We start from the raw sequence: 19278 nt of genomic DNA on the forward strand, positions 1-19278 counted from the left end.
TCGATAAGATATCACGCCGGACCCTTTGTCAGATTATGTGCCCTGGCCTTCATTTCCACATCCACTAGTTCGTGATCCACATGGTGAGTGGCCGGTTCGTGATCTATAGGGTAGCCTACATCTGGACTTCGATGCCATGTTCAAGGACTTGGTGTTTAATACAACACCATATGTAGCTTTAGCACCATCTGCATCTCCTGTTCTGGGGGCCGCTCAGGAGCCCTCTCACCAGGCATCTCAAGAGGCCGTCGACATACAGGTTTGATTTTTAGAATAAAATAAGTTCTTAATTATTTTTTTATATGTTATTTCATGTTTAGTTTAGAATAAACCTAAACTAAATTGTTTATATGTTATTTCAGGTTCATTCTTCTGCGCCTGTGGACTCATCTCTGGCTCCAGCTACAACTCCAGGGCCCACTCAGGAGACCGTTGAGGAGCCAGCTCAGGAGCCCTCTAACCAACCATCTCAGGAGGCCGTCGACACACAGGTTTGATTTTTACAATAAAATAAAATAAAATAATTTATTAATTAATTATTTCTTTCATGTCTAGTTTAGAATGAATCTAAACTAAATTGTTTATATGTTATTTTAGGTTAATTCTTCTACGTCTGTGGAAGAGTCTCCTAATGAGATTGACGAGACTCCTGATACTGTTGTCCCACTCCCACCACCCACCGTTATCTCCTATAGGAAGCATGTTATGAACCAGGGTCCGGGTCGAAAGAAGGGAAGCAAGGATGATCTTGCCATAGAGCATGTACAGATTAAGAGGAAGAAGGGGGATGGAGATGATGGTGAGGGTGGTGGGGTCGGCCTTAGGCTTGACTTTACTCTAAAGGCTCCCAGATGTGGGACATGAGATTGTGTATTTGTAAATAAAGTGTACATTTTATGTTAATATTATATATATTTTTAGTTATTATTTTTTTAATGATAATTAGTTATCTTAGTCTCTATTGTCGATTAATAATAACTCGTGAGACGTCATAAATTAATCAATATCATATAAAATATGACACTTAAACCTAAAGATAACAAGTTTCCAAACAAAGAAAGCTTACTTCGGGGCACTTTAGAACCCCTAAAACGACAATCCAAACGTTTAGGTGTGCTTGATGTAATGAGCCGACATTATTGTATGCAAATAAAATATATTAAGTTCTATATAAAATATTGATATTCCGGCGTTTTGAAACACAACTAATCTTCAGTCAAAATACGGAAAAAACGTGAATTTTTAACAAAATTGGCCAAAGAACAAAGGCAGGGGGCCAGCTTTTGTTTCCCTCTTTCACGCACGAATTTCATGCGTGAAAGGACCAAAGTTTTAACTTTACAGTTTGATCCTTTCACGCACGAAATTCGTGCGTGAAATCTATTTTTTTTTAAGTGCTATTTTGGTTCAACTTTTTCTTTTTCTCACCACAAATGTCGTGGACTCGTGTAGTTATACTAAAAGACTCATGCTTGTATTGAGCAATTCTCTTTTAATAATAATTATGGGTGTTCGGACTAGCTTGTGCAAAGTACAAATAATTTCACGGGTACTTGCTTTTCACTAACTTAGTATCAAGTAACGCGGTTCATCAAAGTTTGAACAAATGAGAAAAATCACCTAATTTTTGCCTCCGCTAAAATTTAAATATGAGACCTCATGATTCTCAACCCACTTCAGTGACCTCTAGATCATACTCTTGGATGCTATATGTATTGAGTACTCGTCGTCCCAATCTTTGTGATACTTCTTTTTTTTTAGTCAGTCCCAAAAAGAATGACAATTTTTTATATTTAAACATTTAATTGTAAAATGCTCGTTTTATTCTTAATGAGATAATTTACATCACATGAATATCTATAGTTTATTTTAGATCACAAATATAAAAAAATCTTATTTTAGATCACAAATATAAAAAATCTTTCTTTTTTTCCCCTTAAATTCCGCATTCTGTCAAATATCATTACGTATATTGGGATGAAAACATCATATTTTGCATTAGTGGTAAACTTGTGCTTTCTCTTAAGATAAATCAAAGGCAAGGGGCTGTCCTTGTCTTGATTTTGTTGATTGGTAATCAAATTCTCTGGGGTCAAGCCAACCAGTACATGACAAAGAGAGAGAGAAGGAGAAGAAATGGAAGAGATTTAATCAATTACTCCTTCCGTTAAAATTTATGTGAATCTATTTTCTTATTAGTTCGTGTCAAAAGGAATGACTCATTTTTATATTTGTAAATAATTTACCTTTATGCAAGGATTTGTAGCCACACCAAATATATGTGATTCATTTAACACCATAAATTTTAATTTTTTTTTTCTTAAACTCCGTGTCCAGCCAAATATGTTCACATAATAGTATAAGATATAACCATAGTTGAACGGTTCAGATTAATATTCCCTTTATTCAAAATAAGTGTCCTTATCGCAAAGATATTAATTATTCTTTTTCAAACATACCTTTGTGCCAATACATTATCTAAAAAGTTTTGAGGAGAAAATAGACAATTTTTTCAGTATTATAGGTGTTAATATGGCATTTAAATTTTTTAATTCATATATTAATTTAATACACATATTCTTTTTCTATACTCTACTCCACATAAAATTAATCCTTAAATTTTTTCGCTGACTTATGTGAGTATTATGTAGTAAAAGAAATGGCTAACTTAATATTATACTAGCTAAGTCGAATTTTAATATCAATATTAATTCTCCTTAATCTACCGCGGAGTAATATAATAATATCTTAATTTCACTATTTTGATTAGCTCATTTGAAAGACCAATCAAACGGCAAATGCGGGGCTGCACATGTACGAGCGGCTGTGCATTTTCCTCGTCCTTTCACGTTACTTTGGATGTTGTAAAGTAACCTTCTTTGTCAGAAATAAATTACTCCTCTCTTTCGTACTTATCTTAAAATGAGCCAAGCCGAGCTAATCTGCTAAGTCGGTCCGAATACAAAAATGAATAAATATTACAAAATACAAAAAACAAATGGAGTAGAAAAGGACAAGTCGAAAGTTGAATTAAATAAGTAAAATACGAGATTATTTAAAATATTCCATAAATTGAGCTTTACTTTATTAATGGTTACTCCTAATAAATAAGACATCGTTACTCACAAACGTTACTTCAAATACATAATTTATTTTCAGACACGTAGTACTTGATAACTGGAAATACACGAACCAAAGCACTCTCTTCGTTCACTTTTACTTGTTATTTTTTACTTTTCATGCTGTTTAAGAAATAATAAATGAAGTGTGTATTTTATCATGATGCCGATATTAATTGGTATATAATAGTATTAGTTTTGAAAAATGATTTTGAATGAGTAATTAATGTTAAAGGTAAAACAGGAAAAAATAATTTGTCTTATCTTGATATATGAAAAATGACAAGTCAAAATGAAAATTTATTTTAGGAATAATTGACAAGTAAAAGTAAACGGAGGGAGTAGTATATAATTAGTTAGTGTTTCCCTAATTGGGCTATGTGGTATGGAACTTTTAGCAATTAAAGACGAAAGGAAAGCATCTAAAAATTACGATAAGACAAAAATAAAAACAGAATACTGAAAGAAAATTAAGCTACCACACATTTCTGTAAGCGCTTCTAAAACAAAATTTGATCCACAACCATTGTGTTGTTGACAAATTTACTTAATTCTAGAGCATAAGAAAAATAGATAGAGAAAAAAAGAAAAAAACCACAAACCTTAAAGGCCAAATCCGTGGCAAATACTTTATGATATGAATAGGTAAGAACTACTGAACAGCAAGTGCATGTAAGACAAATAAAAGAAAGCAATGACAGGTTTATTGTCATTTGTCAGTGCCAACAAATTAACATCAAAACGCCAGCACTAAAGTTTAGATGTTGATAGGGTGAAAGTTACCCCATAAGCATGCAAATTAAATGTTCAAATTTTCCCATTTGAGTGCGATGGTTGAGTTATGGTGCAACACTTATTTAATGATCATTGACACTCATTATATATTAAGGAAATGACGTGATTTTTGAGGGGGTAAATTATTTTCTTCTTGTCATAATTTGTTTCTATCATGTCTCCTACAGTTGGTAAGATTACGACAAGAATTAACTGTGCGAGATCTCAAGTTAGTAATGGTCGATTTCATTTATGTTCAATATATACTTAAATTATACTTAGGGACATATTATGAGTCATCTAAATGATGTAACTTGTAATGCAAACTGGGCCTAATACATGCACTAGTGACAATTTTACTAGTTAGTTTCGCCGGTGTATATTTGTTATTCTTTACGGTGTTCGCGTGAATTTTGAGAAACTGTAGTTTCTAAAATAATTTAATTAGTAAGTTTGTTCATTTAGTAAAAAAATTCTCAAATACAGTAAATTTAAATTATATCTGATTATTGCCAATTTATTGTGAAATTTAGCCATTTTCTCTTCTTCTTTTGTAAATTTGAAAGGTATTAATCTTAGACGTAATTGTCCGTAAATTGCAACTATAAGGTGTTACGTTCTTTTAGTGAGTTTAGCCTATTTATTCTATTGCATTAAAGCATAGTATATAGAACCAAGTCATCGATTCACCAACCCGTAACCATGCCTGTCATTTAATTTGTAAGGTTCATCTTTAATACATGTCTTCAGTATATCCGTTTTTTAAGTTCAGGTTACATAATGCAAAAAGAAAAAAAATTACAGGGCACTTCACCTTTTAAGCTTTTGGGTAGAAAATTAACGGAAAGTATTACTCTCTCTGTCCCAATTTATATGACATTCTTTTATTTATAATCAGTCCAAAAATAACACATTTTTATATTTAGTAACAATTCAATTTTAAATTTACCCTTAATAAAATGATTTCTAGCCAGACAATTTCTATGATTTTATTAGACCGCACGTTTTAAATAATTTTCTTTATTATTTAAATTTTATATCCAGTCAAACATCTTTATATAAAATGAGAGTAGTACTTATTCAATTATGGGCATCTCAAAAGAGGACATGCGACAGTGATAAAATAAATGCACCAACAACCTAGCTAACGCCTCATGCACGAGAAAATAAAAAATCCGTTCGATGATTGAAAAAAAGAAAAAAAAGAGATTTAACAAAGAAGAAGAAGGTGCCATGTCTACTCTATCGTCGTCTCAAAATCAATCAAAGATTTAGGATCCGTTTGGCCACGAAAAAATTTCACTTTTTTTCGAAAAAAAACTTACATTCTATTTGGAAATCAGCGTTTGACCGTGAAAATTTCAAATACAGCTTTAATTTGAAAAATATCTAAAATTTTGTTTTCACTTTCCCTACCTTCAAGTAACCAAATATTTTTTGCAAAAACTATAACCAAACACAACTCCATCTTCAACTTTAACCTCAACTCCAACTTCAAAATTAAAAAAAAAAAAAAAAAAAAAATTAATTTTCATGATCAAACGCCTACTTAGTTTTTTATTTTTGCAAAGAATATTACAACAACAACATACCCAGGGTAATTACACAAATGGGGTATGCAAAGAATATACATAATGCAAAGAATAGAAGTATACATAGACCTTACTCCTATCTTGAGATTCAAAAAATATTAGTAGATGATTTTTCTTATTTATTTATTGATGAATAATTATTCAATATCTATAATAACTAAAGATAGTCAATACCCGTGAAATTTTAACTATATACAAATTGGTACGGATATTACCATTACAAAAAAAAAATAGAAAAAGAAAAGACGCGGGCATGAGGGGGACATGCTGACTTTTCTTGCATATCACATCTAACAGTGCTCCTTTAATTTATATCACCCCAAGAAAAAAAGCAAAGCTCAATTCATCAATAGTTTATCCCTTGTCCTATGAGGAAGTATCTTTTCACATAAAATGACAGTAATAGAATGTCAATATTTTGCAACGTCTCTATTTCATGATAATCAAAATTCGCTAGCCCACCACTCAAATGTTTGAACTTGCATCATATGATGGACCACTTGTTAAATTAAGATAAAAGTATATTGAACTTGTACGAAATTTACCGTAAACAACAACAACAACATACCCAGTATCAGGAGCGGATGTACCAAGAGCCCAGAATGTTCACCCGAACACTCTGGACAAAAAATTACAGTGTATATTTAGGGTAAATTTTATGTGTTTATGTACATATATTAACTTTTGAACACCCTGAACATATATTACAGTGTATATTTAGGTTCAATTATTTTTCCAAATACCCTAAGTGAAAATCCTGAATCCGCCACTGCCCAGTATAATCCCACAAATAGGGTTTGGAAAGACTATCTTTATGGGATAGAGAGGTTGTTTCTGATAGACCCTCGGCTCAAAAGAAATATAATCGATGCAGAAGCGTAGGAAAGAAAAAAGGAACAACAAATTAAATACAGTAACATATATCAATACATATTAGCGAAAAAGAAATCACGCGACCTCCCTGGCCTAAATCATATGATAACGACTCTAATACCTACTAATCCTCGACCTCCACACCCTCCTATGCAAGGTTATGTCCTCGGTCAATTGGAGCTCTGTCATGTCATGTCTAATCATCTCCTCCCAATTTTTCTTCGGCCTACCTCTACCTCTCCTAACTCCTGCTATAGCCAACCTCTCACACTTCCTCACTGGTGCATTCTCGCACCTCCTCTTCACATGTTCGAATCATCTCAACCTTGTTTCCCCCATCTTGTCCACCATAGAGGCAACCCCTACCTTATCCCGTATAACTTCATTCTTAATCATATCCCTCCTAGTATGTCCACGCATCCATCTAAGCATCCGCATCTCCGCCACATTCATCTTTTGAATATATTATTGTGCGACTATAGGTTCAATTAATATTTGATTCTTTGGAGTGCCCTTATGCTCTTATTCTTAAAGTTTCATCTTTCTCTTTTGCATGGACATTTGGCATCATAACTATTTAATAAAACTCAAAATAAAAGATAATCTTAATCTTTCTTTTCTTATAATTTTAGTTAGTATTAATACATAATCAATATGTATGCATTATACATTTGATATACACTATGCGGCTACAAATTATTACACATTAGGCGAGAGATTTTTTTTTTAGCCAACTGAGTAAAAATGTTTAGAGTCTTTGGCATTTAACTGAAAATTCTATCAGGAGCAAACCACCGAGAAATTTAAATGGATTAATGACATGTTAATTTATTAATCTATTGTGATCTGTTCAAATTCAATTCAACCGATTCATTTGATATGGCTGTTTCCAACACAGCTAAAAGAAAAGGACGAGAATCTGTTGATGTAATAGTGTACTTTATACTGATGAAAATAAATAAATAGTGTACTTTATACTGAGAGAAAAAGATGAAACAACATACTCCAATGTGTGAACCAGAGTCATAGTTGCCACCCAGCCGATTACGGGTGTAATTACTACTTTAAATTTTCTACACTATTTATTTTCAGATCTTTTGCTGCTTTATATTATTCTCTTTCAAAGATTGAATTTGAATTTAAATGGCCGTAAGATGCTCGGCTTCATTTTTTTTTTTTTTTGAACCTGCCTCATATTCAACCAAAAAACATTTCAATCCTGTAATTTTGTTACTCTACTACATACACGAGTCCACCTCATTCGAAAATTCTAACAGAAAGTCTTTCATTAAAACATTTATTTTGTAAAGTGAAGTGTAATTTGTTAACAACTTTTAACTTAGACAGAGCTATGCAATATTTGTGGTGATAGTTAAGGTAGCAAGTAAAGTCAAGGTAGCAAGTAATCCCCTAGAATTAGTTACTTGTGCTAGTCGATGTGTGAACTGGATTGATGAGAGGTAGCAACTACTTAATAAAATTAGTGAAAATAAATACAAACTGATCCGAATACCACAATTATTATATCACATCGAATCAACCTTTTGATAAGAGAAGACAAGGGGTGGTCCACGCTCCTTGTGGCTCACATCTTCCTTGAACGGGCCAAACGGGCTGATGCACCTCTTGGGCCCATGTGCTTGAAAAAGGAAATCTTAAACAGAAGACACTAACAAAAATACTTTACAATTCTTTTGGCTTTCTGGGAGGAGCAGGTCACATGCATGTGTGTTACGTATGATATATCTCTAATTCGAGTTGGACTTTTTCTTTCTTTTTTAATAATAGTCTGTGTGCCTAATTTTACATAGTACTCCACGGATTATCAACTTCTGCCATTGTTCTTGAGCAGTAGGGAAATACAGAAGGAAAAAAGGAGTTTCGGATTAAAAAATATGAGTCTGTCATTTTCTTAATAGAATAACAATAGAACAGATAAGGTTGGCAACTGCAAGAACCAAAATATTAATGTGAGTCTTCATATTTCTTTTGTCAGAACATGCATTGACAATGTAAAAACTATGTAATAACAAGCATAAAATATCTATAAATAAATTTTTATAAAAAATATTAATTGATAACTTGATGTAACTAATAGATAACTTACTGTTACAAATTAAAATTCACTGAGAGTAATCTCTACATTATCGGTGTATATAATTCAAACTGGATGGCCCACGGGTCCAACACTTTGGATTATAGTATATCTATACATATGTAGTTGTGTTTAGACAGTGATAATATATATATACATACATACTATGTTCAAAATACGATTAATATAACATTATAGTTTGTGCTCCGTATTTAAAACTTTATTATATTCGTGTTTGCTACGAAAATTTATTAATACTTTTTAAAAAAGAAGACTTGTTTAAAAGAAAACTATTTTTCTCTCTTGGAGATAAAACAATAGCAATATTTAAGCATCAGTTGATACTTTCAATTTTAATTCGATTAATTTAAAGGTGTAAAATACTTATTCTTTTTTATCAAATTTTGATTTGGATAATTCTAATTCAAATTGTTAAATTAACTTTACATGTTTAAAACGAAACAAAGTAGAAATTGATTTTCTATTTAAACGAACAAATGCTATTTTTTAATTTTTGGTAAATATTCTCGGTTTAGCTCATTTTACTTGTCATGTTATCTTTTACATGGTTTTTTAAGGAAACGTGAATTAAAATTATAATTTGACTAATTTACCTTATTCATTATTTGATCTTCATTTGATATTAATCTCTTTTCACATTTATTAGAGTAAGAATAAAAATAAAAAATTAATTAAATTCTATCTTATTTTAAAATATAAATATTTTAAGTAAATTTATTTTAGTAAACATAACAAATAAATGACATGGCGAAATAGCAAATACAACAATTAAATATTTTGAAGAAAAGTAATAATATGGGGTCCATGTTTTTTGCTGTGCAATAATTTCATTTGCTCCCACTAATAGGTTAATACGCATGTGGCAATGAATCCACTATTATTAACTTGATGGGGATACTTTGGGAATTACATGAATATTATTTAATTTTTTAATATATGGGGTGCACGTTTTTTTTTTACATCATTTTTTTTAATATGGGGTCCACTTTTTTTTTCATGAGTTTGGAGAGGGTGGGATCCACTTTTTTTCATGAGTTTGGAGAAGGTAGGGTCCACTTTTTTTCCTTTTTTTTTTTTTAATATTGCTTGATGTTTTTAGTATAGGGTCCACCTTTTTTTTTTTAAGAGTGACTGACGACGAAGCATGTGTAAATTGATGTTTCTATATAGTAGAAAAATAGAAATATAATAAAGTATTTCTATGTACTTTTTAGAAGAGTTAGTAATATAAAGTATAAAATATCATATTTTTGCCCTTAAATAAAAAAGTGAGTGGGACCACAAAAGATTTTTTTTGCACTTAAATCAAAAAGTGGGACCGAACACGGACGACGATTTTGCCTTTATAAACCGGCTCTTCTATATAGTAGTAAAGTAATACATATATTATGTTCAAAACTCGATTAATATAGCATTGTAGTTTGTGCTCCGTATCCAAAACTTTATTATATTAGTGTTTGCTACGAATACAAAGTTAGCTAAAAAATTTATTAATACTTTTTAAAAGAGAAGACTTATTTAAAAGGAAACTATTTTTCTCTCTTTGAGATAAAATAATAGCAATATTTAAGCACCAGTTGATACTTTGAATTTTGATTCGATTAATTTAAAGGTGTAAAATATTCTATTGTTAATGTATGTAGATTGGGCCTAAACAATACCTATTATTTTTTATCAAATTTTGATTTGGATCATTCTAATTCAAATTATTATATTAATTTTACATGTTTAAAATGAAACAAAGTAGAAATTTGATTTTCTATTTAAATGAAGAACTTCTATTTTTTAATTTTTAGTAAATATTTTTAGTTTAACTCATTTTACTTGTCATGTTGTGTTTTGCACGATTTTTTAAGGAAACGTCAATTAGAATTAGAATTTCACTAATTTACCTTATTAATTATTTGATCTCCATTTAATATTATTTTTTCTTTTATGACATTAATTCTTTTCACATTTATTAGATCGAGGAAAAAAATGAAAAAGTAATTAAATTCTATCTTATTTTAATATATAAGTATTTTAAGTATGTTGTTGTACAATAATTTCATTTGCTCTCACTTATGGATTGATATGCATGTGACAATGAATCCATCATTATTGATTCAATAAGATACTTTGAAAATTATATGAATATTGTTTGATTTTTTAATATGGGATGCACTTTTTTTTTACATTATTTATTTTTTTAATATGGGATTCATTTTTTTTAATATTGCTTGATTTTGTTAATATGAGTCCACTTTTTTCCCGTGAGTTTGAAGATGGTGGGTTCCACTTTTTTTTTCTTCCTTTTTCCCTTTTTTTTTTTAATATTGATTGGTGTTTAATATGGGGCTCACACTTTTTTTTTTTTTTTAATATTAGTTGGTGTTTCATATGGGCCTCACACTTTTACATTTTTTTTTAATGGAACGGACGACGAAAAAGATGAGCTAACCGGCTCTTCTATATAGTTAATAATAATAATAATTTTGTTATCCGCAATTTTGTGTACAGCATGAGAAAAGGAAATGGTCATGTGCACAGTGCACTAGATACTTTCACACAAGTATTCATAAAGGCTAGCCGGCCAGGTCGTTCAACCTGAATATAATGTGTTTGGAAGAAACCCATAAAGAGCATTCATTTCTCTTGCCTTACTTGGTGGGACAGGAGCCACGAGGCGGTTGGGGGAAGATAATAAATTATATTTCCTCCGTCCCATATTAGTTGACCACATTATTAAATATATTCATCCCAAAATACTTGTGTATTTACAAAATTAAGATAGAATTAATTAAAGTTTTCCTATTTTGACCTTAGCATTAATTGTTGTTTAAAGTAACCAATATTGTTTAGAGTACAATTTATTGGAGAGAGATAAAATTAATGTTGTAAAGTACATTTTTATTTATGATTTCTTAAAGGGCGTGTAAATACAAAATTGAACAAGTAATATGAGATGGACGGAGTAGGACATACCCCTATAATTGATTAAGTACTTGTTTAGTATACATCAACCGTCTTAATAAAATTAAGTACATTTTTTGGTCAGGGCCAGACCTAGATTACAATATACAGTACATGTTTATGAGAACCCATTAATTTTTGTGTGAACTCTACATATATATATATATATATATATATATATATATATATATATATTCACATATGAATCTAGCTAAAATCGCCTTTTAACTTAAAATCGTTGTAGAAATCATAAACTTTAAATTCTGAAGTGCTTAACCCCCTCCCCCCCCCCCACCACAAAAAAAAAAAAAGGTTTTCTAAGCATGGGGATTAGAGTAGTCTGGTCCAAAGGACTAGAGTTTGACTTAGAGTCTGTTTGGCTTAGTTTATCTAAAGCAGCTTATAAGCTGTTTTCAGTTTATAAGCCAAAAAACAAGTAAGTTGGGCTATCTAACTTTTTTTTTTTGGCTTATAAACTGTTTTCAGCTTATAAGCTGCTTTAGATAAGCCAAGCCGAGCGGGCTCAATTATTTTTTGGGCTTATTCTAAGCAAAAAATGACTTTAAGCTGGCCAGTCAAACACTCAAAAAAGCTGAAAACAGCTTATAAGCCGTTTTTAGCAACTTATAAGCCAATCCAAACGGGTTGTTATTCAAGTTCATTGTTAAATCAATTTTACGTAAACTTTTCATATTATTTGTAAGGACGAGATTTTTTAGATACATAAACGTTATGTCATGTTTAACGTTACATGCTTAAAAAATGTTATAGCTACATATATAACTATTACTCCCTCCTTTTTAATTTGTTTGTAAGGTTTTGATTTGAAACGGAGTTTAAGAAAATAAAAAAATATGAACTTTGAATTTTGTGGTCTTAAGCTAAAAATATGTACAGTGTATCAAAATGTCATTTTATCCTGTGATTTAAAAAATGTCATATGAAAATTTGGAAATAAAGAGTTGCCAAAAGAATAAAAATACACTCTTTTTTTCAAACAAGCTAAAAAAAATAAGACAAATAAATTAAAACGAAAGAAATATGACATACAAAATTAGGGCCCGTTTGGCCATAAATAACAAAAACTTTTTCAATTTTTTTGGAATTTTTGAAGTTAAAGTTGGAGTTGTGTTTGACCATAGTTTTTGAAATTGTAGTTTTTGGTGAAATGTAGTGTAAAAAAAGTGAAATTTTTTGAAAAATAAATTTTTCTTATTTTTAATATTCCGAAATACAACTCCGGAAAAAAGTGAATAATTTTTATGGCCAAACGCTCACTTAATATTATGAGTTTCAAAAATCTCAGTTTTGCCTTTAACATCGTGCCTAATTTAACAAGACCCCATAAATAAAGCAACAGAATAGTTGGCATAATCAAACAACATTAATTATTAAATCAAAATTTGAACTCATATATAAATCACGCTGACTTTAACGGACCTATAATTGGTTTCGAATTTATTAAGGAAATGGACCACACTATCACAGCACTAAACTAGAACCCAAAGCAGTAAATGACAAGTCACATAAATGGCATAAACCCACTGTCCCCCTCATTTCCTTATTCAATTAAATTACTCGCCCGTTCGCTTTATTTATCCCGTATATTAAAAAAATAAAAATAGATGTTAGCTTTTACTTATCTAGTTTAAAAAATTAAAGGCTTAATACCTAAATAGCCCCATAAACTTGGCATGTTTTGTAAGATAAACATATAAACTTATAAAGTGACCAGATAGACACTTAAACTTATCAAAAATGTAATTTTTAAACACATTTGTCCATCCTAGCAATTCACGTGTTTTGTATTTTGGAATGAGCGCGTGGAACTTTTGCAAAATTGCTGAGTCAGCAAAATAACAACAATTTTTTTTGGCATACCTGTTTTTTTTTTTTTTTTTTTTTTGTTGGCGTAATTGTTTCTTTAGTTTCTAACCTTTACACCTCAAAAAAATAAAAAGGTAAGATCTCATCCAATATAATGATGTACTTTCTACACTATTAACTCAAATTGATTAGATTTTGGTAAAATAAAATGTAATTTAATATAATAGCTTATTCAAACTTTTTCTAAATTTTCTCAAAATTTATTATAGTATTTCGTCTTTCAAAGGTAGGAAATAGAAATTCAAAATATTTTTGAGTTTCTTAGGAATAAAACAATACAAGAAAAATCAATTAGCAATGCAGCATTATTGTGCTTTTGAATCCAATTTTTTTTTAGAAAACTTAATTTGCTAGAGAATCAGTTTTATTGTAAAAGTCCAAATTCAAAAAAAAAAATCAAAAAAAGAACTACATTAATTAAAATATGAAGAAGAATGGGGAAGAAGGTCTCTGGTACGGAGAAGTTAAAAATGGTCCATATGTGGGAAAGGAAGGGACGACTTGGGGGATGGAGATATGGAGGGGGTGACCCGGCGGTGGTGGGGTGAGAAGTGGTTTTTTTCCCATATTTGTATTTATTTTAAATTAGTTGGCTCTTATTGTATATTCTACTTTTTAATTCATATTTGTCAATTCTTTTTGAAATTACACGTGTCATTTAATAATTCGTCTATTTAACATATGAAAGCATGTGTACTCCACGCATTAGGCATTATGTGCACGAGTGTTTAAAAGATACACTTTTACCAAGTTCAAGTGTCTATCTGGTCACTATGTAAGTTTAAGTGCCTATGTTACAAAAGGTGTCAAGTTTAAGGGGCTATCTAGGTATTTAGTCAAAATTAAAAGATAAATTTTCATTTTATACTTAGTTTACTCTTATTATTGATTATTGAGCTGGAAATTTCAAATACTCCCTCAGTCCCAAAAAAGATTGTCTTAATTTGACTTGACATGAGTTTAAAATAAAGGAAGACTTTTGAAATGTATGATTAAAAAAAAGTTTTAAATATTTGTGAGGCTGTAAATCATCTTATAAAATTAAATTATTTCTAAATATAAAATGTGTCAATCTTTTTGTGACAAATTAATAAAAAAGTAAGACAATTTTTTAGAAGGAGTAAGCAATTATTAATGATTGCATAACTTTTAAAGTATGTTTATTTGATTTTAATTATTTAGTTGATTTATAATAATATGGGGTGATATAATAAATTTATATTTTTATTTATTATTTTGTAAGTTGTGTGTCAAGTCGAACAAATAAAACAACAGCAGCAGAAATACTTAATACTCCCTCTATTTTAATTTGTTTGAATCTATTTTTTTTTAGTTCGTACCAAAATGAATAATTTCTTTCCTAATTTGAAAATAAATTCACTTTATGAATGATTTATAGCCACACAAATTTTCAAGACTTATTTGGAATCACAAATTTCAAAAGTCTTCCCTCTTTTTTAAATGTCGTGCCCAGTCAAATGAGTTCATATAAATTGAAACGGAGGGAGTAATAAATACTTAAAATGGAAAATAGCACTATCTGACACTGACAACTTATAAAATCCTACGTTCATATCTAGATTGACTGGCTCTACATAATTTCTCGTGATATCTCATAATATCGCAAGATCATTGCTATGGGACGGATTAGGAGATGGCTGAGCTTTTAGACTTTAGCTACTTAACGTGTAGTGATGGAGAGAGATAGAAATAGAAATTGGAAAGAAAGCGATATGTAACGTAACATTCAATCAATAGCGGGATAAATTGGACCCACTTGGGCGCGTGTCTCTTCACGTAACATCGGCCAAATTCACCAACCCGGTTGGATTTCTTTAAATTACGAATTCGTGGAATAGTAGTCCAAGTCCATTTGTGTTTTATCAAAAATCTGATCATCAACCAGTCAGAAATCGCCAACGAAGCCTTAGCCAGTAAAACACTGACTCACCGTCATATATTACATCCGTTCACTTTTGCTTATACACTTTGAACTTTTTACGTTATTTAAAAAATAATAAATTAATTATATAATTTACCAATGTACTCATATTAATTGATGTACATTTTGATTAAATTTAAAAAATAATTTAAAGTAAGTAATTAATATTATGGGTAAAACAAAAAAAATAAATTGTCTTATCTTGATATGCGAAAAGTAACGAGTAAAAGTGAAAATCTATTTTTGAAATATTGGACAAGTAAAAGTGAATGGAGGGAGTATAATAAAATCTTGTTTTAATTTGTTTGTCTTACTTTTCTTATTAATATGTTTTTTTTTTTAAATCTATTTCTTTTTTTGGCGACTGTTTGATTATAATTTTCCACGTTATATGTTTACGACCACTAGATTAATGGTCATTTTGATAAATTATAAATATCTTTAATTTATTCAGGGCAAGGTGGGACTGAGATAGTTTGAGCATGTGAAGATGAAGTGCGAGAGGTTGGCTATCGCATAAGCTAAAAGGGGTAAAGGTAGGTTGAAGTGGGGGAGGTGATTAGACAAAACATGACACAACTTCATCTTACTGAGGACATGACCCTAAATAGAAAGTTATGGAGGTCGAGTATTATGATAGAAGAGTAGTAGGTAGCCGAGTGATGTGGCACCGTAAGTGGAAGAGGTAGAGGCTATCCCTCTCTCAATGCATCTTTATTATAGTATTATTTAGTAATCGCGTAGTTGTCTGCCCTTTGATGTGTATCACTATATGTTGCTCATTGCTTTGTATCTTGCTATTTTGCTGTTAATTTTTCTGTGAGCGGATCAAGTTCTCTTTCTTTTATTTTCCTTTTCTTTTCTTTTCTTTCCTTTTGAGCCAAGGGTCTTTCGGAAACAACTTCTCTGCTCACAAAGGTAAATGTAAGGTCTGCGTACATCCTACTCTCTCCAGACCCTACTTGTGGGATTACCGTCGATATATTTTTGTATACATATCTTTAATATAAGACTGTAAAATTTAAAAGTCTTCTCAATTTTTTTCTTAAACTCCGTATCAAATCAATCAGACAAACAAATTGAGATGGAGGAAGTATTGAATCAAACAATTTAACATAAAGTGTTATTAATATAAGCGAGGTCATACCACTTTAAAAAGTTTATATCAAGGGAGGAAAAAGAGAAAGGGATATTTCGTTTGTTAGGGTTCACGCGAAAAATAAAAAGCTTGTCAAGTGAGTAGCATCAGGCATATCACCTAGCATACTATGATTAAGTGATTAAAAGCTTATATATATATAAAAGAATCACGTTCGTTTTGACAGAGTTAAAGGGAGCCAAGGGAATTAAATTAAATCTCATTAGTCATAAAATATATTATGCAAATAAGATAAAATTATTTTAATTAACTATATGAACTATTGAGTTTCCTTAATAGAGGAAAAGATCTGGTGTAATGATAAGGAGGTGAAAAAAATACTTTAGACCAAAAGTTCAAATGTTAAATATAATACTTTATTATATTTTTGAGTCCCTTATATAAAGTTTTTATTCCGCTGCTGAGGTCTTGCATAGATTTTTCATTTTATATAAAGGTCAGGACACGCAATCTTTGATCATGTATTCACAAAGTTTTTTTTTCCCCTCCCATTTTAGGAGGATTTATAGTGTTTCCACACTTCCCCTCCACTCGAACCCAGGACCTACCGATCGTGGGTGGAGGTGTATTCACAAAGTTAAAGTGAATATCGACCGTGATGTGATTTTCTTTTTTTAAAAGAAGCTAACAAGAAGAGGGCCCAAATACAATTTCTAGTGAAATATATATATACGTTGAATTTGTTGGTATTTTGTAATTATTGCATTAAATAGTGTCAATCTACACCAATACTTTCAAGATTGTTGAATTTTCTAATTACGTCGTGACTGATGACTCCTCAACCTCCATCGACCATATAATGTATTTTTAATGTCCTCTAATGACTGTCTACTTTTCCTTTTGACCCACTCCATAATAATGTTCGTCTCAAATTAAGCATTTCTGTTTTGCTTTTAAAAGCTAAACATTGCTCATGACTCTTTGAACAATCAATTTACCGTTTTGTTTATTAAAATGCTTAAAAGAGAGATGAAAACAGTGATTTAAATAGCAGTGAATAGGAGTAGCAGAATTAGCCAATAGAAATATAATCTTCCATCCAATTTTGAGTGGGTCACTAACTAGTCTATTTATTAACTTAGCTCATTTATTCAGTTCATTTTTAATCATTGTAATTCAGTTCATCTAAAGATTGAACTGATTTGGACTAAATATATAACCCAAAATTGACTCATGAAAAATATTATAAAAAGACTTTTTTTTTTGTTTAATATGTTACGCATAGCTGTAACAAAGGAAATAAATTTTTATTAGATAAAACATGTTAAAAAAAATTAAAAATTAGTAATAATTGGATAGGTTGGACTACAATCCATTATTTTATCCATTTTGATTCAGTCATCTTAGCTCAAGTGAATTCTAAGCAAATTAATAACTCGCCGATTTTTAATTCAATCCGTTTTGACCCGCTAAATATAATCTAATTGTCCACTTGACACCTCAAGCCGTGCCATGTGTTTCTCCGTCTAACCTTTAGCGCCCTAAATCGTGATCCCACATGTTGAAAAACGTGCCCGAAATAGAAAGAGAACATTCATTTGCAACCAAAAGAAGGAAAGCAGATAAAGTTCCAATAATATCCCTAACACTAATTTCCTGATTTAAATAGACGTTATTCTCGACCCACTTTCCATATTGCGACACTTTAACGCGCGTGAAATTAGAAATTTGTTGACTGAGAGACAGGGAACGGAACGTAAGGTGGGAAGATAAGATTTCTTTTAAAACTTCTTGAAATATCAAAAGAAATCGATGTAGTTTTCAAACCTTTACAACCAAAGAAATTGATAATACAGCAAATATATATATAAAGCTTATAAAATAAAATAAAATCTATAGAAGAAGTCGCTGTCACCCAGTTTCTGATTAATTGTTCGAGAATGGATAGCTATAAAGCATTTATTTTTATGAGGTGTCAATGTCAAATGAATTTTAGGTCCCGTTTGGACTTTTTTTAAAGTTTTTTTTCCTCCAAACTTGGGGTTGGGGGAGGGGAAATCAGCCAATTTTTCAAATAAAAACTTCAAACATTTTTTACAAGTGAAAATGTGAAATGCATGTCTACACATAACTTAACTTAAAATTATCTTTTTTCACATTTTTTTTTTTAAAAATTTTACTCTGATTCATATCCAAAGGCCAACTTATTCATACTCGATATGATCTTAAATTAAATATTGAAGTTTAAAATTTACAAGCTAAAATAATTAATTAATCAGAAATACACGTATAATTTATTAGGTTGATGAATCTTTGATATGGCTAGGTTTTGATTGTCAGTATCATGATAAGACGAGAAAAATTTACTTTAAGAGAAAAAAGAAGAAAATGACAAAGGAAATTCTTAATCAGGTCATATCAAGTTAAGCAAACATACCCATAATTTAGATCGCCGAATAATACAAATGAACTGATTTGACCACTATTTATATAGAGTTGGGTCCTCCCATATTCCTCCTATTAATCATGTGAAGTTAAGAAGTTTGAAGAACAATAAAGTTAACAACGATAGGAGAAGGGGAAAAGAAAAGGAAACAGACGCATTTAGTTTAGCAATATGGGTACATGGGGGCCATTTTCCACGTGTCGATTGCATCATAGTGCTGACCCACCAATTCCTTTGTCGGCAAATATTCGATTAAATAGTACTAGAAAAAGTTAGTGGCTGGTATTTTTCTTTAAAATAGGTGACCTTTTTAATTTGTTTCTAACATTTATAAGTGATTATAAGAATTATTTCATAAGCATTTATATATAATTTAGGGCAACAACACGAGAACGAGAGTATGAGGGAGGGGATGAAGGGTAGGTGCGGAAGAGACAATTATCAAAAAATACCTTTTAGTGATTTACTTTCATTTTTA

This window comes from Lycium barbarum, chromosome 3 (assembly GCF_019175385.1).
Source record: "Lycium barbarum isolate Lr01 chromosome 3, ASM1917538v2, whole genome shotgun sequence".
NCBI classification, from domain to species: Eukaryota; Viridiplantae; Streptophyta; class Magnoliopsida; order Solanales; family Solanaceae; genus Lycium; species Lycium barbarum.